Source organism: Protopterus annectens, chromosome 3.part1, assembly GCF_019279795.1.
Source record: "Protopterus annectens isolate FY-2018-M chromosome 3.part1, PAN1.0, whole genome shotgun sequence".
In the NCBI taxonomy this organism is placed as follows: Eukaryota; Metazoa; Chordata; order Ceratodontiformes; family Protopteridae; genus Protopterus; species Protopterus annectens.
In genome coordinates, this window is record NC_056732.1 from 917,262,839 (window position 1) to 917,275,862 (window position 13,024).

Here is a 13,024-nt window from a genome sequence, read left to right on the forward strand (position 1 = left end):
CATGCAATTGAAATTAGGATTTTTTTAACAAATTTTGTAAATTATCCCATACAATATAATAAGATGTTTTTCTAGTTGTTCTTGACCTAATTGTGTTTATTTCCATATGGCACACTATATTCATAACATTTTTAAATTCATTGAACGAAGGAAGTGTATCTGAAATCCAATTTCTGGTTATTATTTTCCTAGCCACTGCTAGAATAGACCATAACAAGGGAAGCTTAACCTTTTTAACACTTTGAGGTACAGGTGTGTTGAATAATATAAGATATTTAGAAATAATGAAATTATCTGTAAAAAGAGCCTGCAAAAATTCATTAATTGACTTCCAGTATTCTTTCAATTTTATACAGTCATAAAGCATACGAGCCCAGTCAGCATTCATTTCTACATTACATGTCTTACATAGATTATCTTTATTATTTATTTTATTCATCATCAAAGGTGTATAAAAAGATCTATGTAAAAATGTCCATGTATAAAGTCTCCAGACAATGGAAGACATAGTTCTATAGGCAGATTCCAATATATATTGTTTATCTTGTTGATTTGGTGGGTCCCCATTAATAGAAGCGAAATAATTCCAGTATGTATCTACACTGTAAAAAGTTTCTTGTCTGATAATTTTATGTATGTATGAAAGTTTACCTTTATCAGAAACTTTATGTTGTAAATTTAATATCAAGTAATCAATCAGTGTTGGAATAGATTCTTTAACTGTTATAGACATTAGATCTATTTTATTAATGAGATGTTGTCTAAAGGTCTGAACCTCTAACCAGCAAGTTTCTCTTAGATCAAATTCTTGTTTTAAGAAATCTAGATTTTTAACTTTATTATCAGATATCAACTGATACCAGTACTTTAGATCATTATCTATAGCTAAATGAGTTCCTTCAGAAGTAGATGACAAAAGCATACCCTGAGTATACATTATAGGGAATATAATAAAATTCCATTCCCTATACTTAGGGTGCATGAATATAAAGTTACGATAGCTAATAATAATATTTAATGGGTAACAAACCATATGTTTAGGTGTAATAGGTGAAGTACAAAATTCCTTTAGTAACCATAACATGGAGTTATTTACAATCATATTTTATGTCTTAAGGAGATTTTCATGAAGTGCATACTAATTAGCTCCCAATAATCTTTCCATTTTGAGACATATGACTGATCTATTAATAAAGTAATAACATTTACAATAGAAGAGATAGTATATAAATTAAAGTCTGGAAAAGAAATACCCCCTTGAGACCAGCTATTAGTATGTTTCTTTAATGCAATCCTAGGTCTATTAGGTGCCCATAGGAAATTTAACATTAGTGTATTCAGTTTCTTGATAATTATTTTTGTAGGTGGAAGTATTATTGATTGTATTAAGTATAAAATCTTGGGGAATATTATCATTTTAATAATTGTAAGTCTCTCCTCCATAGTAAGAAACATATTATTCCAGGTATTAAAAAGATTTTGTATATTAAGAAAACAGGTATTATAATTATTATATATAATAGATTTAATATCTTTAGATAGTATTATACCTAAATAAGTTATCTGACCTAAATTGGGTACATATTTAGTAAAATCACTAATGAGAATATTTTTTCGTGTATATATAGGTAGTATTTTAGTTTTTTCTTCATTGAATATTAAACCAGAAATACTTTTAAAATTCATCATTTTATCAAATAGAGACTGCATAGAAGAATTAGATCCTGCTGATGTAATTAGAACATCATCTGCAAAAAGTTGAATTTTGGATGTTGTATTTTCATCTATTTCAAAACCCTCTATGTCAGTACTGTTTCTGATCAAATTAGCCCAAGGCTCCATTACTAAAGTGAATAATAGTGGAGAAAGTGGACATCCTTATTTTGTACCTTTAAAAATGGGTAGTTTTTGTGAAACATATGTTCCTACCTTAATATAAGCCAATGTTCCTTTGTATAAATGCGCAATTAGATTTACAAATGCATCTGAGAAGTTTGTGCACTTTAGTAAGGTAAACAGATAGTCCTAACTTACTGAATCAAATGCTGAACTTATATCAAGACTAATAAGTGTTAAATCTTTCTTTTTCATAATTTCAAAATCAATTAATGTTAAAGTTTTTCTTATATTATCAAACGTATTTCTATTTACAATGAAGCCTGTCTGATCTATATCTATAATGCCGGGGATGATTGTGTTCAATCTATCAGCAAAAATACTCATAAACATTTTATAATCAACATTAAGTAATGAGATGGGCCGATATGAAGTACATCTAGTTGGATCTTTATTAGATTTTAAAATTGGCGAAATAAATGTATATTGCCAAGATGGGGGGGGTTATTAACTCAGTTTGGGCCAAAATAAAAACCTTATGTATATTAATGAATATGTACTTTTAGAAAGGATTTTATATATCTCTGGTATAATACCATCATTACCCGGTGCTTTGTTTGATTTAAGCTTATTTATTTGTGTAATAACCTCTGTATATGAAATACTTTTGTCCAATAGTTTAATCTGTTGTTTATTAAGCTTTTTATTCATGTTTGTGGTTATAAACTCCTTTATTTTATCTTTAGGTTCCATGTTAATGTTATTATGGTTAATTTTGTGAAAGTGATTTCTAAATTCATCTAGTATTTCTGGTATACTAGAAACATTCTTTTTCCTTAGAGAAAAGATTTCTTTGATATGGTTTTGTTTATTCAACCTTTTTGTTTTATTTTTAAGTCTATGTAAATATTTGGGCTTATTGAATAAGACAAAATCTTGTATTTCTCTAAAGTTATTTTAACTTTATGAGTTAAAATTTCTTTGTATTTCTCATTTAGTTTGTTTATTTCTTCAATAACTTTCTTGTCCATAATATTTTCTTTATTATGTTTATAAGAGTCTAATTTACTTTGAATATCTAACAATTCCTTATCCCAAGATTTCCTTTTATTATTATACCATCTGATACTTTGTCCATATAGACATGATTTTAAGGCATCCCAAACATAGACAATGGAGACTTCAGGAGTATTATTTATGTCTAAAAAAGGTTTTACTTCTGAAAGTATATATTCTTTATAGTCTTTTAGTTGAGTTAAGTATGCTGGTATCCTTTTGATCTGAACATTATGAGTATTTTTTATCATGAATTCAAAAACAATTGAATTATGATCAGATATAGGACATGAAATGATTTTGGAATTAATTAAATCTGTTACCATCTGGTTAGAAATAAAGACCCTATCTATTTTTGAATAAGTTTTGTATCTGTTAGAAAAAAGGTGTATGGTAATGATTTTGAATCTATCTGATTATTAATATCATTCAAATGATAAGAATTAGCAAAATCATTTAAATTTTTTGCATTAGATGTAATTCTTCTCTTTCCTATAGTGGTAGTATCACTTTAATGTAGTATACAATTAAAGTCACCAGCTAAAATAATATCTCCTATAGAGAATGATATGATCTTATCAAGATGATGTTTCACTGTATTAATACCGATTCCAGGTATCCAATATACATTAATTAAAGTGTAAGTCTTCCCATTAATTTGTATTGTTACCATACAAAACATTCCTTTGTCATCCTGATAAGACTTAATGGTTTTAGGAATGGGCATACTTTTATTCCATAAAATAGCCACTCCTCTTTTTTCTGAGTGTGCTCTGAACTAACCAATACTGTATATTTGTTTGTGGCTGGTTTATCAATATCTTTTTCAAGAGATGGGTTTCTTGCAGGAAGACTAAGTTGGCCTTATGTAAATTAATGTATCTTATTAGGCTTGCCCTTTTACACGGATTATTCAATCCATTAATGTTTAAAGAAATTCCTTTTAAAGATGTCATTTGGCATTTTTAAAACTTAAGAATCTTATGATCAAAATAACAAATAACAACATAAGTAATGTTACATCTCCTCCTTTAGGTGTACCTTTAAATATAGCTGCATTTATTGAATCTCTTATGGGATTTTGTATAGGATTCAATTTTGTTTGTAGTGACAATGAGTGTACAAAATATATTGTGGATGTCAAAACTATATACATATAACAATGAACAAGTGAAAATAATGTAAGGATTAAACCTTGCATCCAGCCTGGAGTTAAAAACTCCAACTTAGAGTAGTATTTACCACTCAAGTTAATCCCCTACCCTAAGCAGCAGTACCTCAGCTACCACCTTATCAATTTAATACTGGTTATATTTAACTTAAATTAACAGCTTTCAATTCAATTATCTAGCAAGACAAGACTACGATTTGATAAAACAGCATCATATAAACTAAAATAAACTTTTTTTTTAAAAAAACTATTCATACTACTATATACATCTATGTAATATAATACACTTGTATTCAAATAGCATTCAAATAATCTTGATATTAGGAACCAAGAGGAGAGAGAGAAATAAAAGACGTGAAAGAGGGAGAGAGAGTGAAAGAAAGAGAGAGAAAAAAAAAAGGAAGGCATATTTACATATTAATTTATTCAAAGTATGTAAAAATAAGTTGTAACATTCATTTAAATCAAAACTTTGGCTAATATGGTTCAGAAATTACATATATTAAGATGCATCTATTTTCTGTCATGTAAATGCAGTCAACAGCTTCCAAAAAAAAACATTGAATTGCTTGTATATGAGCATTTTACTCATACTCATTATTGTCAATAGAATAAAATATTATATTTATAGAAATTGCTATAAATCATACTGCATAGTTATGCAAATTCTCAGAAACACTTGCATTATTGCAAAAAAGCCATCTGTATTTTGTATGTCTATACTACTGCTTTAAAATATATCACATGACAATTTCTTCCAGAATAGAGTTATAAAGTTATTTATGCTTGTCAATCAGATGAATTAAATGAGTTATAGTAATGTATATGTTTGGAACATAAGTTTTTAACACAGATTAATATGCTGCAGTCAAGTAGATTTTCAAAAACACTTGAATAAATGTTTCATTTTCTGTGCCTTCTAAAATAAGACATTTACTTACTACAAGAAACTGCATCATTTAAAATCATTATAACTGACATATTTTATGAATTATAACATAGATATTTAAGTAATTATATAAAATAACTCACATTTAAATGTTAGAGAGTTCATTTTCCTTCACATAGTCGCATTTGCATCAGTTCTACTTCCTGGATGAGTGTTCTTCCTGAATCTGCGATGTGTCAGTGTGATATCTGGGATAAAGGTCAAATTGACTGCTTTCAGCTTCTCTGTGAGAATTCTGAGAGTTGAAGCTTTTGAAACAACTCGAGGACACTGTTCATGAGGTAGCCCACATCCCAGATTGTCTCCCTTAACATTTTGGCGGGAAACTTGTTTAAAACTAGTCACAAACATTCATTTAGCAGTGTAAATGCATCTAAACATGACAAAACCATTGCAATGTATTTTACAGATTATTACAGCCTCTATGTAAGTAAAATTAAGCCCAAAGTTATTAATAAGTAATAAAACTCAATATTTGTGTCCCAACTCAATTTTTATGCAAATCTTATTATTTACTGTGTCTATATGATCAAAAGCATTTCTATATATTAATATGAAAAAAAAAATAAAGAGAAAGAATAAAGAAAAGAAAAAGAGAGTAGAAAATAAAAGAGTATAAAGCAGAAATAAGAAAAAATGTAAGAGAAAGCTATAAGAAGTATATACAATGGAATATTACTTACTGTTTATATTAATATAGTTAAAAATAAAACATATTATTTACTATTATTTAGTTCTAATTATTATTAGTTAAAGCATGACAGATTATTTACATACAAGCATAAGCATTATAATCAAGGAAGTATAATTAGGAATAGCATTTGAAGAGCATATTAACTTTTTACAAGGAATAAATATGTTATTATTCCATTTATCATATTTTCATTACTCTTCTCTCCCTGCCCTCCCCCACCCTTTACCCACTACATAATCTAAATAGAATGTCATTGTTTAAACAAAGAAAAGAAGAAAAGGAAAAAAAAAGAGAAAAAAATGTATCAAATTACTGACCTTACTTCTCTTTTTCAGAAAGAGAAACAAATTGAATAATAGCTTGTTATTAGTTCCTCAGATATTTTGACTGGTTATGAAACAAAACATTTCTTTGCACACAGAGAATAACTTTGATTAAATCTTTTCCAGAATATTTGTGGCTTTCTGGAAATGCAGGAACTATATTTAAAAAGATTAATTATGAAGTAAAATGATGAGAGAGAAAAAAAAACATATAGCAAATCATTTGTTTTTAGTCTCTTCTTCTTCTCTGAAGTCTTCCACAAAGTTTCAGTTGCCAGTCTCTTTAATGAAGGACTAGCCCATTCCATTTCCTCTATTTTATCCAAAATCTTATTTTTTGATAAACAGTAAAGCAGAGTCTAAGTCATCAAAAATTTTAGGACCATCAGGAAGGAAGATTTTTAGCTTGGCAGGAAACAGAAGGTATGTTTTAAACTGTGCTTTTTTAAGCTCCCTTATTAGTGGCAGAAAAACTTTTCTTTTAGCTATTACCAAGGAAGAATAGTCATTGTCAAAACGCACAGTTGTCTCATTAATCTTAACAGGAGCTTTAGCGCAAGCAGATTTAAGAACCATCTCTTTATCAAAAGATGACAGAAATCTAACTATAACTGATCTAGGATAGTTTTTGTTTATTAGCTATAGATCTATGTGCTCTTTCGATACCAAAAGAGAATGCTTCTGGTAAGTCTAAAGTTTTAGGGAGCCATGTTGTTAAAAAAGAAGTAATATTATTACCTTCAATATTTTCTGGCAGTCCAAAAATCCTAATGTTATTGCGCCTAGATCTATTTTCCAGGTCATCCAGCTTTGTTTGTAAATGTGTATTTTGTTTCAGCAGAAACTCAATGTTGATTTCCTCTTCTTGGATTCTATTTTCCATGTCATTCACAGCATCTTCTATGCCTGTCATCTGGATCTTCTGTTGTTGCAGGTCTATATGTAACAAGTCTATTTGTTTTGTAGTTTTTTCTATGAAGGTATCAATTTTAGTATCCATTTTATCCATCTTAGCAGTAAGTTGCTGGATTATAGTTATCAGAGACTGAAGTTCTTTCTTGATGCTGGAGTCTTGAGAATTTGTCTTACTGGAACTCATTTCAGACTGATAAACTGACAGGAAAGTTTCCAAAGTGATTTCTGACAGGAATATTGTTAAAATTTCCTTTCTTTTTTAGATATAGTTCAAGAACTATATAAAACAAACATATTTAGAAAGAAAATTCCTTCAAAAATTAATTTTTTAAGTAATTAATTCCTATCAGTGTAATGAAATTGGTGGAGCTGAAGAAATCTGCTGCTATCCTGTGTTCATCCTTGGCCACGCCCCCTAACTGTATTGATATTTTGACCTCTGACAAGTATAGATAAAGAGATAAGGAATATGATTATATTATTTATCTGTACTGAAATAATTTTCACATTCCTGTATTTATACAACCAAGTGACACAGATAAAAGTGCTTAGCTTCATATGAAAGGTCACAGCTGTATGAAGGAAATGTCAGCAGTATGTGTGTTGCTTGAATGGTTAGTGAGATACTGTAAGTTGTTTATACAACATTGCAAAGTGTATTTATTTATTTGTGGTATTGTTGCTTATAAAATCCAGATGAAGCCCTTGAACAGAATTAATACAATTGCTGTAAAGGTTAATTTGTGCTGAACAGTTTGCCGTTTACAGTTTTAAATTTATGGTTCTAGTGACAAGAACATTTGTTTGATTTGATTTGATTTAATTTAAAAATTCTTTTAAAAGGCTCAGGCATGTGCACATAAGGGGTTAGAGTACAAACATAAAAGTGATCCACTGGAGAAAAGGATTTAATTACAGATCAGTTTTATTATACCAATGTCATGTAATTGAAAGCAAATGATTGTCTGATTTTAAATTCATTTTAGTATTTGAAAGGAATAGGTAAGCTGTTTTAAAATAATGAAACCACTTTCAACACCAAACTAAAAGGGCCGCCAAGGAGATGCAATATTGTAAATGTTTTAATGCTTTTGTTCCTTTTTATTTTATAGAGCTTCCTCAGAAAATAAATATAAGTTAATACCAAACCACAATTTAAACGATCTGCTACAAAGCACACGACAATTCCATTAAAAAGAACATAAAACAAAAACAAAACAAAATATGCAAATCAACCACAAATTATTTAAAGCTATATAAATATATTTTAAAAAGTTTGTATTTGCTGTATGGCTGAGACAAGAAGAGAGCAGAAATGGAGTTAACAGTAGTAAGTAGCATGTGTTTGAGGTACAAGTATTGAAGAGGATATGGTGGAGGTTATAGTTGAAGAAAATGCATTGTTTTTGAATATAAATGGTATGGAAAATGGATTACCACATGAATGTGCAAGAATGTGGTTTGGATACAGAAATGTGTATAATGATAGGCAAGGGAGAACTATTGAGTGATATGGCTGCTTTATGGAAAGACATAGTTCAAAGCTGTTTTCTAGAAAAAGAAGCAAGTAAAACAGAAATGTAAAGTTTCTTGCAGGAAGAATTTGTTGGTGAAATGCAAGGGACTGCAAAGGTTGTAAACATGATTGAAGATGATACTAGAGAGCAAAATGTATTAAAAATTTGATGCTTTTTTTCAGAAGTGGCAAATGATAATAATAGTGTTGGAAGAATGATTAAGAATAGGTAAAGACTTGTTGTACATATTGAATCTAACAAGTAAATGCCATTAGACAGATACATTGTGCAGGATAAAATTGCTGTGACATTGGGACCTAAGTCTGAAGATGTATGGGCTTTTATACATATAGGTATGAAGCCTTTGTTGTGAGTTTACTTTCAAATTATTTTAGTTAGCCAAAGAGATTTTGACTGCATTTGGTAAGAAATCATTTTGTGAACCATGAAATCTGTATATTGTGAAAGAAGCATGAAGAAAGTTGAAAAGGAAAATAAAATTTCAGTTGAGAATGCCTGATGTTACTGAATATAAATTTAAAATTTATTTTGATGATACATTTGTGAAATTAAAAATGTGAAGATGGAAGAAGATTATGAAATGGGGGATGGGAAATAGTGTATCTTGATACCAAAAATCGGGAACTTATTCATTTGCCAAATGTAATAATAGTGGAAAAAAAAGGCATGTCCATGTACTGGAGTCAGCCCAAGACCTGTTTCTATTATGGTTTCCATTGTGGTGAAGGAGATTACTTCATTAAAAATTGTTCTAAATGTAAATGTTATCAGTGCAGGGAGATGTATCGTGTGGTAAATAATTGTAAAAAATTTGTAAAAAGTGTGAAAGACAGACCAATATTGGTTTGAATGTAAACAAGTAAAGATGAATATGTTTAGTTATGGTAACATAGATGTGGAAAATGTAAATGGCAATAAGGAAAATGAAAGTGATAAAAAAGGATTGCTACACATAAGGGAAGTATACAGAGGGAAGCAGATGAAATGAGAACTACATATAATATTGAAGTGCAAAATAAATTTGTACATTTAAGTCAGGAAAAGGGAGAAATGCATGGAGGAAATAAATAGAAATGGGATTGATTTGTAAAAGTGCATGAAATACAAAACTAAAACTGTAAACGAAAACAATGCAAAAAGGAAAGAGATAGTTTAAAGGTAATATCACTGAATGTTAGTAATGAAAAGAAGCAAACAAATATTTTGAATTTATGTCAGAAGCAAAAATCTGATGTTATATGCTTACAGGATGTAAGATTTCTTAATGATAAACAAAAGAAACAAGATGAAATTATTTTTGGGGGGATGAAGTGGGATTTTGGAGAAGAATTATTTTGTGGGATTTTTTTTTTTTTTGTTTAATGAAAGAGATTTGAAAATTTTAGATGTAATAGTTGCTAGGCCGGGTCTATATCAGTTTGTCAGATATTCTGTTCAGTGAATGACTGTTCATCAAACCCACTTAAGCAAACAGTCATTTTAGTGAACTATTCTTTCAGCAATTTTTTTCACAGGGAAAGGAAGTAGTTGGCTATTATTGGGAATTTGCCCCTTTGCCCACTGTACTGCAATCTTGTACTTGGTATATTTAGTTAGGGGGTGAGAGATGCGGGGGACAAAGCCCCCTACGTTGTTGAGTTTTAAAATATGTAATGTTTGTTATGATCGGTAGCTGGCACACTAGTTTTTTTCCCTGTGAAGTAATTCACTGAAATGATCATTTGCTAAAATGACTTTTCACTTAAGTGGGTTCGATGAATAGTCATTTACTGAATAGACTATTCACCAAACTCATATCTATATATATACATATATATATATATATATATATATATATATATATATATATATATATATATATATATATATATATATATATATATATATATATATATATATATACACACACACACACACACACACACACACATGGATGTATCCATCCATGAAATACAAGAAAATGTATGGATTCATATGAGTACATAAAACTAGAAAGACTAGCATTTCTGTGACTCTATAGAACACTGAAGCATTACAAAGAAATAAAAAAATAAAAATAAGTCTGTCAAGGAAAATGGTTAACACTTTTGGTCTGATATGCTCTTCTGTGGAGGTATTCAACGTACACATCCAAGCCTTAACAAAATTGTCACTGGTAGTAATGACAGAACCCATGACCTTGGTAAAAATTAATACAACAGTCTTTTTAACATAGCAGTCACTTGCAGGATTGAAAATTCTCATTAAACAGTCAGCAGTGTTTAGAAAAATATTGCCTTGTCAACAAATAATTGTGGTATACATGCCCATGCCAACAACTAATACGAGGTTAATGCAGACAGTACATCAATCCTTGTATTATGAAATGCAAACCATAACTAAGTTTCAAATGCATAAATGCATATGTAACAACAGCCTACTTTTGCAGCAATACAGTTGTGAAAGAAGAAAAAAAGTTTGCAAAGCAGGTAACAGTACTGATTTCTCTGGATCAAAGCAGTCTCTCTAATATGATACAAGTTTTTTATCTACACAATTCCCTTTATATACTGCAGATTCAGTTGTCTCAGTAATGCGTGTATACAAATGAGGTGTGAAATCATTAAAATTCATTAATTCCACAATCTTCAGTAAGTGCAGGGAATGTAAACTTGGTGTAAGGACCTATATGATTGCATTCACATGCCTTACCTATGCAAGGAAAGGCACTGTGAAGTGTTACCTACTAAATATTTGCAAGTATAAATTATTAACATCAATCAGGGTGTTTCTGGGAGAAGGGAATTACAAGAAATTTTGGGGTTAACATTGACTGACTTAGGAGAGCAGCATTCCTAGCATTAATATGTATCATTTTTGAGAATGGTTTCTACCTCTGAATACACTTGTCTCTACAATTCTAAGGAAGTGCATTACTCACTGAAACATATCAACTGTAAGGCAATACACATTCCAGTCTTGTTAAGGAAACATTCATATGGTGATGATGTCACAAAACAAAGAGAAGCAAAGAGGTGCAGTGTTCACATTTTTTACATTGTGTGAGTTGCAAATATCACAGCCATCCACACATGTTACTGTAAAGTACACAGGACAAAGATCAGGAATTGTTGCTGTTGCACTTGTTATATCAAGCAATACTATGTCACATATTGCATTTAGCTAACCTCTTTGTTATCTGAACAGTATACATATGGCACAGACTGATAAGAAACTGAACTGTGTTTTGAGAATGCCTTTGGTGTCCTTGGATTCTAATCCACAAAATGATTTTTTGTACACATAATGATGCTTAATACAAATATGTTCATGCTGAAACACAACAAAGTCGAGGAAATATAAAAAAATATACATTTTTAACTACTTGTTATATAATGTTTCCATTATTTCAGTAGCTATATTTATGTTTTATTTTGTTTTCTCTTCATCATTTGTGTGCTGTTTGCCATTACACAATGTGGAGTGGCAGTGGCCCATAGCAATGAACTATACTTCCTAATTAAAAAAAAATGAAAATTTAAATTTTGGCTGATAACTGTAGTGCAAACAAGCTAAGTGGCAGCACACTGGATAGTACTCAGTGAAGAAAATGCACCTGTCAGGTAACTTACTCTGTGAAACAAGGTTAAGTACAGTGAGTTGAGAGAAAAAGGACACCCAATTCAGGGTTTGATCCAGTTAACTGATAATTTTACAGAAGTTGTTTGAACACATATTTATACCAAGTTTGTGATATGATTGTGTTGCAGTTTAAAAGTCTACTATTCTTACTATTGCTAACAACATGTTAGCTGTTGCCTGTCCACTTTTACATTATATGGCATTAACTACAGCTCTGATAATTTATACCAGAAATTAAAATGTTGATGTTTCAAGCAGATGTGAGAAGGATGACATTGTCATGTAATGCACTTTTTTGCTCAGATTATTCTTAGGTATAACCTGTACTTTAGTTAACTTTACCTTTCAACTTTTTGTTTCTGTCAATTAATGTATTTTTTCCTAATGCCTTTTGCATCTGCTCCCCACTCAGCAATGCACAAGCAATGTTCACTTCCTAAAGAAAAAAGTTTGAAATTTAATTTAGGCTGTCTTCTGTAGCACAAACCAGCCTAGTCAAGGTGAATGGATGTCAGCACTCTGAATAGTACTTAGTGAATAAATTCCACCTCTCAGATAACTATTCATGTGGTGCAAGATATTAACTACAAGTCAAATACTGTGTGCCACACATTGCATTTCTGATGCTCTAAGGAAATGTGGGAAGATAGAATGTGTCAATTGAATGCACTTCTTGCTCTGTGCATTGCTAGGTAAATCCATTAAGTAAATTAATTTTCCTGTTAGCTTTTTTCTCTGTCATTATTTTTTCTAATGCCTTTTACATTTGCTGTCCACTCAGCAGCATGCAAACATGGTTCACTGCCTAAGGAAAAAATGGAAATTTTGATTTTGGCTGCACTGTAGTGCAAACAAGCCTAGCAGCAGTGCATCACTGTTAGCACTCTGGATAATACTTAGTGAATAAATTCAACCTCTCAT